General features: G+C 40.6%; 1 protein-coding gene across 2 annotated transcripts in view; it reads left to right on the forward strand.

Annotated features, from left to right (window-relative positions):
* The first annotated feature begins 10,743 nt into the window (after positions 1-10,743).
* Gcat (Glycine C-acetyltransferase) overlaps positions 10,744-18,285 on the forward strand; it is a 32,422-nt gene continuing 24,880 nt past the window's right edge. The window contains exons 1-2 of one of the 2 annotated variants that reach the window (XM_053797314.2): positions 10,744-13,457; positions 17,679-18,285. The exon at positions 17,679-18,285 is cut by the window's right edge and continues 1,229 nt beyond it. The gene's annotated coding sequence lies outside the window, so the exon portion shown is untranslated. Of the gene's footprint in view, positions 13,458-15,094; positions 15,241-17,678 lie in introns of those variants that run through there. The other variant, XM_070102559.1, reaches the window with a different exon arrangement.

Raw genomic sequence — 18,285 nt, forward strand, 5'->3', positions numbered from 1 at the left:
TTCTTTCCCTGTTCACTTTATACAATAGAAAAAATAGGAACTTCATCTAGCTCTTAGTAAGAGTATTTTTAGTATGTATTATACTGACATAACTGTGATCAGTTCTGAGGGTTATTCTACCCTTACAGCCTGGCCTGAGGCCAGACTTGTGGGTTGAATGACTGATCAACCTGTTCGTTACTACAAACATCCCACTTAATAATTATATTGTGGTTACTTATTCTTCCTTCCTTGTTTGACTATCATTGCAGACAGGAGGCTTATTCCTAGCAGATCTCATAGTATTCTTCCTTTCTTGGCATTCTGTAAATATGTTCTCTGGGGAACCTTTGTTTGTTGTTGTGACAAGTCTTCAGTTCTTTTTGTGTTGATTATTGTTGTTATAAGCCCTGTGTTTCTTATTGAATAATCTCTACAATGCCAAGGTCAAAAAGTGGGAAAGTTGTTAAGCTCATAGTTCACCTGATGGAACATCTTAGTCATTTGTGAAAGTTAAGTGTTATCATTATTGTATGTATATATATATATTTATATATAGATATATATATACACATGCATACATACATACATGCATGCATGCATACATACATACATACATACATACATACATACATACATACATACATACATACATACATACATACATACTTACTAAGAGTCATACAAGATTGAAGTTAGGCATAATAGTCATATATTAAATTTATCTGAAAGGAATTAATTGATATTATGAGGTAACGTTTGGATATATCAGATTTACTTTATACTAATTCATGGTTAGTGTTCAGTTAGCATTTTATTTATTGTAGTGATGTCCTACTGCTTTCTCAGATATCAATAAGTATTACCTTTCATAATTTAATGTTGAGTAAAGATTATATGTATTTTTAATATTACTTTTCTGTGTCATAGATTTAAAATGATATAACTTAAAATTTCTTTTTCAACTCCAAGGTGCTCACAGTCTTGTATTATTTTCTTATACCCTTAAAATATTACCAGTACCATTACCATTCATACAGACATTTGAAAGTCTGTAATATAAGTTAATTCATTGTTTTTGATATGGATTAATATATAAAAATACATTAATCTGTATATCTTCACCTTGTTGCACGGCATTTTCATAAAGGAGTGTGTAACTTAACCTTTTTTTCTGCATTTGCATTTTCACTACACTTGTTTGGTAGCAGTATTATGCAGTGCACCTCACAGATTATTAATTTTTAGCACTGGCACCAATCTTTGAAGTATACAGTGTTCACATTTTTATTGAAAATATATTGTCTTCAGTTGCAGTGTACATAGTGTTATATGATATTACAGTGCAAAGGTTTTTGTCTAGAAGCCTTCACAAATAAAAAATGGAATGATCAAAATTCTGGGGTCCAAAATTTTGAGCACAAGTTTTTCTATTTATTGGTCAAATGGCACTTATTTTAAGTAATATGGAGTGAATCTGTCTTCTACATCACCCTCTCTCCATTTCTGACTTAGTTTATGGAATAGGTGTACCAAGTTTCTCAAGGACTTACAGTGATGCCCTTGATCCTCAGTTCTAACACTGAAGAAGTTTATTAAAAAAATTTGTATTGCTTGAGTACTCATAATTTTATTTTAATAATTATATTTTGGACTCCTTGAGGCTGCTTGGTAACATCAAAGCAAGGTCATATTAGTATGGTTTGGTATTCACAAGGTTCTATATAGCTAACTATTCTATTGTATAATTTTACATATAGTATTGTAATTTATGGTCACCTAACCCTTTAATGAAACCGTTTATATTGCAGCTGTTTAAAAACTTCAATACTGAAAAGTTAAAAATTATTTTAATAATGAGTGAGCACATGATCTGTCTCTAAGGGTCTAGATGCTAGGACCTGTGTATCTCTGAGGAACTCAAACTGAGTCATTTACTATTGTCTAATAGAGCCTGACACAGCAGTGTTACATTGAACTTTATATACATTTATCTACATAACCTAATCCAGGATGAGCACTAGCATGTACTGTGTCTACGGCATAGGCTTGTGATCACTTTCAGGTTATAAGATTGTCAATGTCCCTAACACTAATACTGCCATAGTGGCACCATCACTTAACCACATTTTCATAGTGAGAGGCTTGCAATCTCTCATAGCACTCCTCTTCAAGGGGGGCTCCTTGGCGTGGTGAAGAGGCTCTTGGTCTGAGGAATTAGCCCTGTCGGTCTTCTTCCTCAGACCGAACCTAATTACCCCCCATTCTCCCCTCCCCTATCCCATCCTCCCCATCCTCCCCTTTTTCCATTCCTCCTCCTCCTCCTCACCCCTCCCTTTTGCCCTTCCTCTTTTTAGCCTTCGTGATTTCTCCCACAGGCGCGCTAGTTCCTAGGTAGGGGAAAGGACACCGGGGTCGATCCCATTCCGTTGAGGTTTCTTGGCGGTGGCGTAGTTTGCCGTGGAATCTGGATTGCCTAGGGATGTCCCGATCCCTCTCCGGTATCCCGGAGTAGCTTTGGGTGTCTTTTGGGCGACGGGTGTATCTCTGGAAGCCACCTTTCGGATTCCGGGGGTGGTGGCTGAAGGAGGTATGCTTTGTGGCGGATATCCGGCCGCCCTCTCTTTTGTCCACCGAGGTAGCTCGGCAGATGTGAGGTTGCTATCCCGGATTGCTGGTTTACTGGCATGAAGGGTAGGGTATGGCACGGGTTCCATGCTGCATCTGCGCTACTAGCGGTGTCGAGTCCTCTTGGGCGCGGAGGGAGATTTCCGGCCCTTTCATTCCTCCTGGGAACTATTCCTCCCCGCTCCCCCCTTTTTTTATTCTTTTTTTTGTTTTTATTTTCTTTTCTTCTTTCTTTTTTTTTCTTAAAAACAAAAAGCAAAGGAGTAACCTAACCATGGCAGCCCTAGTCCATGAAACCACTACCCCCGGGCCCCTTCTTGATACCGCACCCCATTCTGACCCTGCCTTGTGTTTAGACCACTCTTCGGACACTCCTGATGCCCCTGTCCCTCTTGCTGGTGCTGTTTCCTCACCCGCTTCAGGTACCGGGGCTTCGACTGACTCCTTCGATTTGTCTGAACTCCGCTCTCCTTTGACTATGCTTCCGGCTTCTCCCTCTACGGTACGGCAATTTTCGAATCGCCCACCCATTTCATGCCGGACCAACTCCGGTCCTACTCCTAAACGCCAACGTCAATCTCCTGATGATGCTCCGTCGTTACCTTCCCATTCTACTCGGAAACGACCGACACGTCAAGCACTCCCTCTCCACGCTCAGTTTCGGACCACACAATGGACTAAATTCTTTACTTTAAGACCAACTTCTTCTTCTGCCTACCTTTCTGACCATAGTATTGCCAAAGCGCTCCTGCGTCATGTTGGCAGAGATATTTCATTTCACGCTCTCAAGAGCGGTACGCGCATCGTCACTGTCCAGAATGCTACCCAAGCTCATGATCTTTCTCTCCTTTCGAATATCGATACTACTCCTATCACTATTGAAAAACATCTTTCTCTCAATTCTTGTAGTGGTACTGTCATTCTGCCCCATACCATAGTCCAACAGAATTTCCAGTCATGTGGCAATGACATTTTTGAACAGCTGGAACTCCAGGATCTCCCAATCCTCAAAGTAGACACTTATGTCCTTCCTGCCCGGGGGCGGAGACGTTACCCTTGCAATGTGGCTCGTTTAACTTTTGACAGCCGAGAACTCCCGTCCTCTGTATATGTCGCGGGACATCGGTTACAAGTTCGAAAGGTGATACCTACACCGCAACAATGTAGAAATTGCTGGCGTTTTGGTCACCCAGCGAAATATTGCAGATCTATGGCCGAATGCCCAGTCTGTGGTGCCGACAACCATTCTAATACATCTTGCAGTCAACCTCCATCTTGCCTTAATTGTAATGAAGCTCACCCTTCGTACTCCCGCCGTTGCCAGGTCTACTTAAATGAACGTGAAATCCGTTGCCTCAAAGAGGCAGAAGGTCTCCCTTATGCTATGGCAGTTACTCATCTCCGCCTCCAAGGGAGACTACCCCGTGTTTCTTATTCTCGTGTTTCCAAACATCCCCCCACTTCTGGGGTCCCATCTTCTGCAGCCTCCTCTGTTGTTACCCCTCCCATAGCCATTACGGCATCTAATCCTTTTGCTGTCCTTGGCTCTGACGTCCCGACTTCAACTCAGTCTGTTCTCACATCTTCGCGTCCTTCCTCACAAGCCCCAGTATCGACAAGACCTCGTACGACACCTAATACCAATCGCCCCTCTACTCAGAAGTCCAAAAAATCCACATTGCTCAAATCTTCTTTGCCCCTTCCTTCCCTTCTTCCACCTCCACACGTTACCTTTCCAGTCTCTGTACCTAGTTCTTCCCCTCTCTCTGGCTCTATTACAAGTGTGGAGACTCACCCTCCTCCTCGTACTATACCTTCCACCCCCGTCCCCTCCCAAGTTTCTCCCTCTTCTGTCACCTCCCAGGTTTCTACCTCTTCTGTCCCCCCCCACACTTCATCTCCAGTCCCTTACACTTTTCCCTCCCCCTCTACTTTGGTACAGTCCATTACTGTCCCAATCTTTACTCACCCTCCTCCTCCTATCTCCAATATGGTTTCCCATACATCTTTGAATTCAGAAACACTTGAAGCCATTTCAGAATATATTGCAGAGACTAAACCTTTCTCAGATGGGACCTTTAATGAAAGTGCCCTTCTTCTACGCAATGATATTCCGTACTGTCAACTATTTGTCCATACCTCGCTGCATTACACTGCAGCCCGTATCCACTTGAATAAGTGGTTTACAATATGTTCTTTATATCTCTCTCCTTCTCGAGCATTTTCTATCCCAGACTTTGCCTTTCTTGTTTCATCCTTACCACCACCACTTCTGTTACTTGGTGATTTTAATGCCCACCATTTCCTCTGGGGGGGGTCTCATTGTGACTCACGTGGCATTCAGTTGGAGGCTTTTCTTGCCTCTCACCCCCTCCATGTTTTAAATACGGGTACTCCCACCCATTTTGATCCTCGTACTCATACTCTCTCTTGCATCGATCTATCAGTCTGCTCTTCCTCCACAGCACTAGACTTCACCTGGTCTGTTCTACCAGACTTACATGACAGCGATCATTTTCCGATCATTCTTACTTCTCCTTCCTATTCACCACCTTCCCGTAGCCCTCGCTGGCAATTTGATCGGGCAAATTGGGATCTTTACTCACACCTCACTGCTTTTAGTGAGGTTCCTTCTTCATCCTCCATTGATGAGCTCCTACACATCTTCTCGACATCAGTTTATACCGCAGCTTCTCATTCTATACCCCAAACCTCAGGCAGGCATTCTCAGAAGTGCGTGCCTTGGTGGTCTCCTGCTTGTGCTCGTGCAGTACGTTTGAAACGTGCTGCATGGGGCAGGTACCGGTACAATAGAACAGCTGAGAGACTTGTTGATTATAAGCAGAAGCGTGCGATCGCTCGCCGTGTCATCCGTGAAGCTAAACGCACTTGTTGGCGAGACTATGTTTCCACCATCACCTCTGCTTCTTCTATGAGTGCAGTCTGGAAAAAAGTGAGGAAATTGAGTGGTAAATACTCTCCTGACCCGGCTCCTGTTCTACGGGTCACTGGTGTTGATATAGCAAACCCTCTCGACGTTGCAATTGAACTTGGCACACATCTGGTCCGTATTTCCCGAGGGCTCCATCTATGCCCCTCGTTTCTTTCCTCAAAGTCTGCCAGAGAGTTAGTACCCTTGGACTTTTCTTCTCTCGGAGAAGAACAGTATAATGTGCCTTTTACACTTCAAGAACTGGAGGCAACGCTCTCAGCTTGCCGATCATCGGCAGCTGGGCCTGATGACATTCATATTCGTATGTTACAACATTTACATCGGTCAGCCCTTGTAGTCCTCTTACACCTCTTCAATCTTATTTGGGCACAAGGAGTTCTTCCCCAGCTGTGGAAATCTGCCATTGTTCTCCCTTTCCGCAAACCGGGTACTACAGGACATGATGCCTCCCACTATCGCCCCATCGCTCTTACAAGTGCAGTTTGCAAAGTGATGGAACGCCTCGTAAATCGACGTTTAATGTGGTATTTAGAGACTCACAACAGTCTCTCCGCTAGTCAATATGGCTTTCGTAAGGGTCGTTCTACCATAGACCCCTTACTACGCTTGGATACGTATGTTCGTAATGCCTTTGCGAATAATCACTCAGTTATTGCCATATTTTTTGACCTTGAGAAGGCATATGACACAACTTGGAGGTATAATATTTTGGCCCAGGCCCATTCCTTAGGCCTCCGAGGCAATCTACCATCCTTCCTTAAGAACTTTTTAACTGACAGACATTTCCGTGTTCGAGTCAATAATGTTCTTTCCCCGGACTTCGTCCAAGCTGAAGGTGTCCCTCAGGGATGTGTTCTAAGCACAACACTTTTTCTCCTTGCTATAAATGATTTGGCCTCTGTTCTTCCACCCAATATTTGGTCATCACTCTATGTTGATGACTTCGCTATTGCTTGTGCAGGCGCTGACTGTCACCTTATTGCAGTTTCTCTCCAGCATGCGGTCGACCGTGTTTCCACTTGGGCCACCACACATGGGTTTAAATTTTCAAGTACCAAAACTCACCAAATTACTTTCACTAGACGCTCTGTTATCTCCGATCATCCTTTGTATCTCTATGGCTCCCGTATCCCCGAACGTGATACAGTCAGGTTTCTAGGCCTTCTCTTTGACCGTCGGTTAACCTGGAAACCTCACATTACCTCTCTGAAGGCAACTTGTCACAGCCGGCTAAACCTTCTTAAAACCCTCGCTCATCTTTCCTGGGGAGCTGATCGTCGAACTCTGCTTCGCCTACATTCAGCCCTCGTTTTATCGAAACTCGATTATGGTGACCAGATTTATTCCGCGGCCTCTCCTGCTACTCTCTCTAGCCTTAACTCTATCCATCACCAAGGCTTACGTTTGTGCCTTGGTGCTTTTCGCTCTTCCCCTGTTGAGAGCCTCTATACAGAAGCAAATGTTCCATCCTTGTCTGATCGCCGTGATGCCCATTGCCTTCGTTACTATGTACGCTCTCACGATCTACACAATCCTTCCATTTATAGAATGGTCACCGATATTAGTAGACATTCTTTATTCGTTCGCCGCCCCTGTTTGCTCCGTCCCTTTTCTCTTCGCCTACATTCACTCTTGTCTTCCCTTCAGTTACCACCTTTATATGTTCATGTAGCATCTCACTTTTCCCTACCCCCCTGGGAAGTTCCAGCTGTTCGGGTCTGTTCTTTCTCACTCCCTTGCTCGAAAGCTCAACTGCCTACGGTGGCTTCCCGCTCTCTTTTTCTTGATCACTTCCACTCTCATTCTCATGCCACCGCTGTGTACACAGATGGCTCTAAGTCTTCAGACGGCGTCGGATTCGCAGCAGTGTTTCCGGACAGCGTCGTACGAGGGCATTTACTATCTTCAGCTAGCATTTTTACTGCTGAACTGTATGCCATTCTTGCAGCACTTATTCGTATCGCATCTATGCCTGTGTCATCATTTGTAGTAGTCTCAGACTCCCTTAGTGCTCTACAGGCTATACGAAAATTTGATACATCTCATCCCCTAGTTCTCCGTATCCAACTTTGGCTACGCCGTATCTCTACCAAACATAAAGATATTGTTTTTTGTTGGGTCCCTGGTCATGTCGACGTACAGGGCAATGAACAGGCAGACACTGCTGCGCGGTCAGCAGTATATGACCTACCAATTTCCTATCGAGGTGTTCCATTTCTGGACTATTTTGCTGCAATAGCTACCCACCTTCGCACCCGTTGGCAACAACGTTGGTCAACTCTGCTCGGTAACAAACTTCATTCTATTAAACCGAGCATAGGTTACTGGCCGTCTTCTTGTCATCAGTGCCGAGGTTGGGAGACCACTCTCTCCCGCCTTCGCATTGGCCACACTCGTCTTACTCATGGGTATCTCATGGAGAGGCACCCTGTTCCTCTCTGTGAGCAGTGTCAAGTTCCAGTATCGATTAGCCACATTCTGTTAGACTGCCCTCTCTATCAACGAGCACGCAGAATTTACCTCCAACGTCGTCTTCGTTCTCCTACTCTCTCTTTACCTTCCCTTCTTGCTGATGGACCCTCCTTTAATCCTGACTCTCTCATTGACTTCTTGACAACGACTGATTTACTCCACAAACTCTGATGATACTTTTCGCACTCCCCTCAGCCCTTTCTGGTTCAGTCTCTTGCTGCCCTTTACCCTTTCACCATCCACTGCCCCGCTGTTATCCGTAACCTGTTGCTCATCCATCTCCCTTTTGCCACCTGATGCCCTCGCTTCCTTCCTGCCCTGCAGCGCTGTATAGTCCTTGTGGCTTAGCGCTTCTTTTTGATTATAATAATAATAATCTCATAGCACTGTGTGTCATAATTGCCAGGAAGGCCACTGCTGAGAAGACAGACTTAGAGCACCACCTAGTCTTCTGTACCTCTGCAGCTGAAGTCCAGTGGTACATAAAAATATTTTTTGATGTGAGAAGAGTGGTACATTTGAAGTTAAGTGGTGACCAGCTCAAATGAGCCAGCTGGTCTTTATTGACTAAGGTCAGAAGGAGATCTTTCAGAGGCCACACATTTATTGAGTCTCATGATTGAAATTTGACATACTTGTCAGTATTTTAATACATCCCTGGTCATAACAAGCATTGGGATCAAACTCAGATTTGATTGACTCCTGGGCTCATCTGGTTGCCATCAAGTTACTAGAAAGAATAGTTCTCTATTTTCACTAGCAGGTTCACGCAGGCAACGGTTTATGGGCTGACCCTCTATATAAAAATGTGATGGGAAAAAGGCGAGTGGTGCATTGAGGAGTCTGTGAAGACAAAGAATGTTATCCTTGGAAGCAAAGAGGAGAATGTGTGAGAGTATTGTGGTACCAACGCTCTTATGTGGGTGTGAAGCATGGGTTGTGAATGTTGCAACAAGGAGAAGGCTGGAGGTAGTGGAGATGTCGTGTCTGAGGGCAATGTGTGGTGTGAATATTATGCAGAGAATCCGCAGCTTGGAAATTAGAAGGTGTTGGGCTACTAAAATTATTATCCTGAGGGCTGAAGAGAGATTGTTGAGGTAGTTTGGATATTTAGAGAGGATGGAGCAAAATAGGATGAAGTCCAGCGTGTGTAAATCTGTTATGGAGGGAATATGGGGTTGAGGTTGTTGTAGGAAAGGTTGGAGAGGGAGAGAGGGTAAAGTAGATTTTGTGAGTGTGTTAGGTGTGAGTGGAGACGAGTGGTTTTTATGACTTCACAGGCTGAGTGTCAGCAAGGAACACTTATGAAGGGATGTAGAGAAACCGGTTAGCTGGGCTTGAGTCCTAAAATGGGAAGTACAGTGGTACCCTGAGTTTCGAACTGCTCGCAACTCGACCAGTTATGTAAGTGTATTATTGTAAGTGCTTTTGTAAGTGTATTTTTGGGGGTCTGAAACAGACTAATCTAATTTACATTATTCCTTATGGGAACAAATTCGTTTGGTAACGGCACTCGAACAGCCTTCTGGAATGAAGAAAGTTTGAAACTTGGGGTACCACTGTACAGTGCCTACATTCTGAAGGAGGGATGGGGATATGACAGTTTGGAGGGTCATCTGAGCTGTAATGTTAGTGTACCTTTGTCAAGATGGTGATGGAATAAGTGATGGGGAAAGTGTTTCTTCTTTTTTGGGTCACCCTCCATTGGTGGAAGATGGTCAGTGTGTTAAAAAAAAATTATCTCAAAACAAATTAATCAATGAAGATGGTATACTAAGAGAATAATTCTGTTCCTGTACCTACAGATATCTAATTGATATGTATTATTTTTTTTTTTATTATCACACTGGCCGATTCCCACCAAGGCAGGGTGGCCCGAAAAAGAAAAACTTTCACCATCATTCACTCCATCACTGTCTTGCCAGAAGGGTGCTTTACACTACAGTTTTTAAACTGCAACATTAACACTCCTCCTTCAGAGTGCAGGCACTGTACTTCCCATCTCCAGGACTCAAGTCCGGCCTGCCGGTTTCCCTGAACCCCTTCATAAATGTTACTTTGCTCACACTCCAACAGCACGTCAAGTATTAAAAACCATTTGTCTCCATCCACTCCTATCAAACACGCTCACGCATGCCTGCTGGAAGTCCAAGCCCCTCGCACACAAAACCTCCTTTACCCCCTCCCTCCAACCTTTCCTAGGCCGACCCCTACCCTGCCTTCCTTCCACTACAGACTGATACACTCTTGAAGTCACTGTTTCGCTCCATTCTCTCTACATGTCCGAACCACCTCAACAAGCCTTCCTCAGCCCTCTGGACAACAGTTTTGGTAATCCCGCACCTCCTCCTAATTTCCAAACTACGAATTCTCTGCATTATATTCACACCACACATTGCCCTCAGACATGACATCTCCACTGCCTCCAGCCTACTCCTCGCTGCAACATTCATCACCCATGCTTCACACCCATATAAGAGCGTTGGTAAAACTATACTCTCATACATTCCCCTCTTTGCCTCCAAGGACAAAGTTCTTTGTCTCCACAGACTCCTAAGTGCACCACTCACCCTTTTCCCCTCATCAATTCTATGGTTCACCTCATCTTTCATAGACCCATCCGCTGACACGTCCACTCCCAAATATCTGAATACATTCACCTCCTCCATACTCTCTCCCTCCAATCTGATAGACAATCTTTCATCACCTAATCTATGTATATAGTGGAGAATTAGCAGTTTTTCAACGATAGGAAGCACTTCATGACTTCTCTTAGGCTTTGAAGAACTGCCATCATCACTACTTTTGGAATTTTGGTGCCATTATTGAGTATAATTAACCCGTAAATGGTCCAAATGTATACATACGTTCTCTCCCATAGTGCCCCAACTTTTTTGAGGGAAAAAAAATTGTTTTTTAATAGGAAAAAAGAGCATATGGTACCCAGGCATCCCCAATTATTTTAATATGGTGCACAGTGAGTGCACACACCCATTCTCTCATGTCTAGGCGACTCAGGTTTATCGTGGCAATGTTGAATGTATGACAAAAAAAAAACATATATACGTTTGGGGCACTAGCGATAAAAACATATATATACGTTTGGACCATTTACGGGTTAAGGGCTATTTTTGGGCCGGAGTAAACTGCGGATGACTGAAACTGCAGAAACCAGACCCACGGATACGATGGTAGTACTGTACTTGCATGTTGTTTTGATGACTATTTAAAGTTATTTGTACACTTTCATTGATAAATCTTAGAGAATTGCAAAGAATATATTTTGCAATACAGAAGATAAGGGACCGTGTACTACCAAAAGTATGTTGCTACTGCCTCATCGGTAAATTACTTTAAAATTATACTCCTCTACACAATTTTTTTAAATTAGTTAATTTAAAAATCTTGGTATATAAACTTTTTGATTAAGAATTCCCCAGAGAAAGTTTATTATTTTTTATATGATTCCATGTATATATTGTGATTAATTTTAAGTAGGACAGACTAGAAAAAAAGCTAGATTAGAAACACAAATGGGTCATTAGGTTTTCATTTAAAACCTCTTGTCTCCATTCATTCCTATCTGCTTGCTCAAACAAGCCTCCTGGATGCTCAAGTCCCTAAATCTTAAAGCGTTTGTGCCCTTCCTTCGAAATGTTCCTCGCATGACTCCTACTACTTTCCACTCCAGATTTATTCACCATTTTTGTTGTCTTACACCTCTCCATCAACTAAATGGCTAAACCACCACCTCAGCAACCCCTCCTCATCCCTTTGAATTAAACAGAAATTCTTTATATGAGCATAATGCATCACTTAATTTATGGAAACAATTTTTTTTTTTCTTAAATAATATATCATTTGTTTATTTGTGGGAATATTCATTCCTCAGGAGGGCAAGTTAGCAGTAGGGGAATTTTTAAATGCTGCAAAATTCCAGAAGTTTATAGTTGCAGTTTTATGTTGATTAAATTAGATCTTAGTGTTTTTTACAAGGAGGTAGTGTTGAGACTGAAGCTTGTGAATACCACCAGTGGAATTTATTCTAATAGCCTCTGTATGTGGAGTTGGCATTAATTTTATTTTAAATGTCATATGTTGTGTTCACACATTAAGTATATGCTGCATAGCCTAACTTTTATATTACTGTCTCAATAGCTGTGCCAAGTCTTACGCAATTCATTATCATGGTTGTAAAGAGGCGGGCTGAACACAAGTAGCATTACATGGGAATTCATTACATTTAAGGGATAACTTAATGTGTTCTGCCCATACTGGGATAAATGGTAGCAACAAAGGTGTATGTCACCTTTGGCGTTGTGAAATAGCTGTAGATAGAAGACGTTTTTGCGAGGTGGTAGTGGTTAGAGGTGTTTTGAGATTTCATGTCTCTATGGAGGACAGGCTCTGACACTGTTTTGCCTTCATAGTTTTACATCTAACTCAAAATTTTTAGATGAAAATGGATAATGTTTTAGAGCGTCCTGGGCCAGTATTAAGTAGTGACTTGATAATGGTCCACAGTAGACTGAAACTTCTAGTTTGGGCTACAATTTGTGGGTCAGTTGTGAATTGTTTCACCCATGATATTGTGGCTATATTATAATCCATATGAGAGACACTGTACTTTGGTATAATTACAGTTAATGACTACTTATTGTATGTAATAGTTTATTATTCATTATTTTCAAAGTTTGCATTTTTTAGTTAGATATGCAGATCATGTAATATTTAATTTGGAGACAGATTTTACATGCAAGCCATGCAGTTTAACGGGATGATAAATGTTTTCAGTTTGATCTTATTTCAGAATATCTTTGTTATATAATAATTGAGTTCATACAGGGTTTATTCATTAGTTATTGAGCAACTTGGTACTTCTATCTGGTCATAATATTGTATAAAATTCTCTGTCATTGACTTTCTTACTACTGTGTATGTTAGAGCATATCCATCTTCACCCCCATCTCTCCATAAAACATTCTTCTGTTCAACATAAATAAGGACCCCAAAATAGGGAAAAAAAAATCATTGCTACAATTAACCTACTAAATTTGTTCATTAGTTACCCAACACTTTTAAATATTATGTCTGATACTCTTTTAGTGACATGTTTTAGTGACAATTTTGTGTAAGCAATGAGATTATTCAACAGTTGTACTTCATACAGTATTCACTGGGTGATCTCTTAATGTCAGCCCACTTCCCGTTTCCATAAAGTGTTTTGCTGTATAATCAGAATGACCAAGTGAACCTTAATCATGCATCTGTAATCCATTTGTATTATTAAGAGGATAAATTATCACTGTAGCTCACTAGCATATAAGCAGAGGATTTTGTAACACAGAAGATATTCTCAACTTGTGATGCTGAAGATGTAATGACTCGACTTCAGTGATAATAGTGGCAGCTAATGTAGTAAAAGGTAAGCTAGCATTTGAATTTAGCAATGTATGTTGCACTAAATATAAGAAAAACATATTTATGACAAATGTTACAACTCCTCCTTTATAAATAACTTTAATTGTTAGGTATAGTATAAATATTTTGTATAATATATAATGTATAAAGTACAGTGGTACCTTGGTAGACATCCTTAATCTGTTCCAGGACCTTGGACTTATACCAAACGGTGTATACCAAACAAATTTTCCCATAAGAAATACAGGGAAAATTATTAATCCGTTCCCATGAAAAAAATCCTATTGTTATTGGCATATTATACATTGATGGGGTTGTATAAAATACATATTTTAAACACTGCTTAATACTGAAATATGTAATTTAAACACTGCTTAATACTAAAATACATACATAAATACAAAAGAATAAGATGAAAAGAGTCGAGTGCCTACTAGGATAGTGCCGAGAAGGGAGGAGGAGGAAATAATATTGTTTGGAAGGAGAGTCCCCTTCTCTTTTCTGTCTCTTTTTCCTATTTGGACCTGGTTGAAGCTCAACAAGTTTGACTTTTACTAAAAATCTGTCCAAAGAACTTTGCTTCTGCCTTCTCAGAATGTTTCAGAAATGTGACATTGTCTGCTCGTTCCAGACAATGCTATGACGGCTTGTTTGGGCTTTGTCGGGGTGGTACGTCCATCCATTTGGCAAAGATTTCCTTGATTAATGAATGAGGGGCTTCCTCTATCTCCTCTTCTGAGCCTGAAGAGAGTGCATCCATCTTAGTCGTGTGCTCCTCCTCAAGTTCCTGCAGCTCTTCAGTGGTCACTAGTGGGCAGGTCACTAGTGAGAGGTAAACAAGGGTAGCGTGCAGTGTCGTGACTCATTTTGACCCATACAAGTTCTAGCACGCGAGTCGTATTCCAAACAAAGGTCGTATACCAAGCAAAAATTTTCGCGTCCAAACAGGACGTATACCAAGTTGGACTTATTCCAAAGTGGACGTATGCTGAGGTACCACTGTATTAGCTAATTTTTCATATCAGTTTAGTAACATCATTTTATTAAAATTACATATTTCTATTATGTCTGTATTCATGATGCCATGTTTCCCCAGTTCAATATAACACGATCCTTTATTGGCAATATTTCACCTATACAGTGGACTTTATCAAGTCACAAACATAAATCTGGAGAGGAAGGATGAGTCTATATGTAGGGAGCATAGGGAGGTGAAAAGTCCTCAGTTGTTGTGGAGATAGTGGTGGGTATTTGGAATTTCATGTTGGAAAGATTATTGCAGACAAGTTTGACAATAAAGGTGTGAGAAAGGTTTCAGCATCTTCTTTTTATGGTATCTTGTCTAGGTGAGTTGATGTTATGTGCATAGCATCAGCAATCTCTGATGAGACAAAGTAGCTTGTGAAGTTTAGAAAAGACTTGTTTAGGGATAGCTTTCTTCTTCAGGGAATTCATTACATGGAAGAAGCCTGTGATGACGCCATGTATAGTCTTCGTGTCATGGTATGGGTAGCAGTGGAGAAGATCGTGTTGGTGGGTAGGAACGTAATTCATAGTCTGACTTTCAGAGTAGAACATCAAGGACAGGGAAAGTGCTGTTGACTTTCTCTTTGAGCATGAATTGGATAGAGTGGCTCATACTGGTTGAGCTTGCATTGGGGTATAGGGATGTCAGATCTTCAAGGAGTTTAGAGTATATCATCAACATGGCAGAGCCAGGTAACTGAGAAGATAATAGTGGAAAACCACTCAGCGGCAAGATACTCAATTAAATTATGCTGTGTAGTGTAAGTACAAATTTGCTAATATACTAACATTAGTTGAAAAACTTTGAATTGATGGATGCCATGCAATAATTGGAGAATCCCTCTTATGGTCAGCTTCAAACTTTTAGCATGGGTGTGTTTTGGTCAGTGGAAGGCTTGAGTTGTTATTGGGTTGTGTAAGTCCCACTTTTAATAAAATATGATTCTGATTTCTATTCAAAAACTGGAGAATACTTCTTCTGATCAACTGCAATCCTTTAATGCTGATACATTTTTTATAAGAATAATAGTACCCTATAAATTTAGGGTCTGTAGGTGCTGATATGCCAATTTACTAATATAGTTAAAAAAAAAAAACTTGAAATTGTTAGATTCTGTATGATAACCACAAAAAGCCTTTTTGGCTCGGCTGGAAACTTTCAGTATTAGTGTTTCTCAGAATACGATTGAAAATTTTTGTGTGTTTCGTAACCTCTAATTTTTGAAGTGTACATAAGCATACATACATATGCACATGTACACATGCATATGTCACATGTATACATTGCATATGTCACATGTATACATATGCCCATACATTGCATATGCATATTCAATACATATGCACATACAGTACATATGCACATGCAGTATGTATGCACATACAGTACATATGCACATGCAGTATATATGCACATACAGTACATATGCACATGCAGTATATATGCACATACAGTACATACAAATGCACATACAATGCATATGCAAATGCAGTATATATGCACATACAGTACATATGCACATGCAATATATATGCACATACAGTACATATGCACATGCAGTATATATGCACATGCAATATATATGCACATACAGTACATATGCACATGCAGTATATATGCACATACAGTACATACAAATGCACATACAGTACATGTATATGCACATACAGTACATATGCACATGCAGTATATATGCACATCCAGTACATACAACTGCACATACAATACATATGCAATTGCAGTACATATGCACATGCAGTATATATGCACATACAGTACATATGCACGTGTATATATGCACATACAGTACATATGCACATGCAGTATATATGTACATACAGTACATATGCACATGCAGTATATATGCACACAGTACATACAAATGCACATACAGTACATGTATATGCACATACAGTACACATATATGCACATACAGTACATGCATATGCACATACAGTACATATGCACATGCAGTATATATATGCCATACAGTACATATGCACATGCAGTATATATATGCCATACAGTACATATGCACATGCAGTATATATATGTCATACAGTACATATGCACATGCAGTATATATATGCCATACAGTACATATGCACATGCAGTATATATATATGCCATACAGTACATATGCACATGCAGTATATATATGCCATACAGTACATATGCACATGCAGTATATATATGCCATACAGTACATATGCACATGCAGTATATATATGTCATACAGTACATATGCACATGCAGTATATATATGCCATACAGTACATATGCACATGCAGTATATATATATGCCATACAGTACATATGCACATGCAGTATATATATGCCATACAGTACATATGCACATGCAGTATATATATATATGCCATACAGTACATATGCACATGCAGTATATATATGCCATACAGTACATATGCACATGCAGTATATATATGCCATACAGTACATATGCACATGCAGTATATATATGCCATACAGTACATATGCACATGCAGTATATATATGCCATACAGTACATATGCACATGCAGTATATATATGCCATACAGTACATATGCACATGCAGTATATATATGCCATACAGTACATATGCACATGCAGTATATATATGCCATACAGTACATATGCACATGCAGTATATATATGCCATACAGTACATATGCACATGCAGTATATATATGCCATACAGTACATATGCACATGCAGTATATATATGCCATACAGTACATATGCACATGCAGTATATATATGCCATACAGTACATATGCACATGCAGTATATATATGCCATACAGTACATATGCACATGCAGTATATATATGCCATACAGTACATATGCACATGCAGTATATATATGCCATACAGTACATATGCACATGCAGTATATATATGCCATACAGTACATATGCACATGCAGTATATATATGCCATACAGTACATATGCACATGCAGTATATATATGCCATACAGTACATATGCACATGCAGTATATATATGCCATACAGTACATATGCACATGCAGTATATATATGCCATACAGTACATATGCACATGCAGTATATATGCTCATGCATTACATACGCACATGAAGTACCTACATATGCTATTGTTTTTTCTTGTAGCAACAAATAGGTAATCAAATTGGTGATGGGTATTACTCGTATCATGAGTATTTCTCGTTGTTCCAGACCTCGGGGATAGGGATCCAAAACAAAGAATAAAGAGAGGTAGAGGTGGAGAGCAGAAGAACGGATGTGACCAGCAACCTGTCATCACTGTGGTACCCGAGGCTAGCATTTTATGAAGTCCACTTCTTTGTGGGGCGGGGGAGGGTGGGGTGATATTGAAGTCACCTTGATGTGGGTAGGTATGTGTTTTGTTTTAATACTCCACCCCGCACCCTCACCCCACCCCTGTCGTCATCCCTACCACTGGTATGAGCTGGTCACAGGTTTAATTGAACAAACTATCTTCAAATTACTTTCGGCATTTTTATGTAAGTATTTTTTGTTGTTGTTTTAGTCAAGTCTTGGAGTGCTGTAACATTTACTACGCTTTAACATCTTTAGCTCAAAATTCTATCTGTTTTTAGACATATGAATATTTTAGCATAATACATACGAATTTTTGTATTTAAGGGTTTTTATTTTAATATTTTATGCTACTTTTTTATAATTAAAAAAAGACATGAAATGTCCAACGTTACGTGAGACCTGGAAGAGAGAAAAACTTAAGAATGACTAGCTTGTTCACTTTTTATTAAGAAATATTGGCTGTCAAGGACCGGGCCGCGGG

Source organism: Cherax quadricarinatus, chromosome 82, assembly GCF_038502225.1.
Source record: "Cherax quadricarinatus isolate ZL_2023a chromosome 82, ASM3850222v1, whole genome shotgun sequence".
NCBI lineage: Eukaryota > Metazoa > Arthropoda > Malacostraca > Decapoda > Parastacidae > Cherax > Cherax quadricarinatus.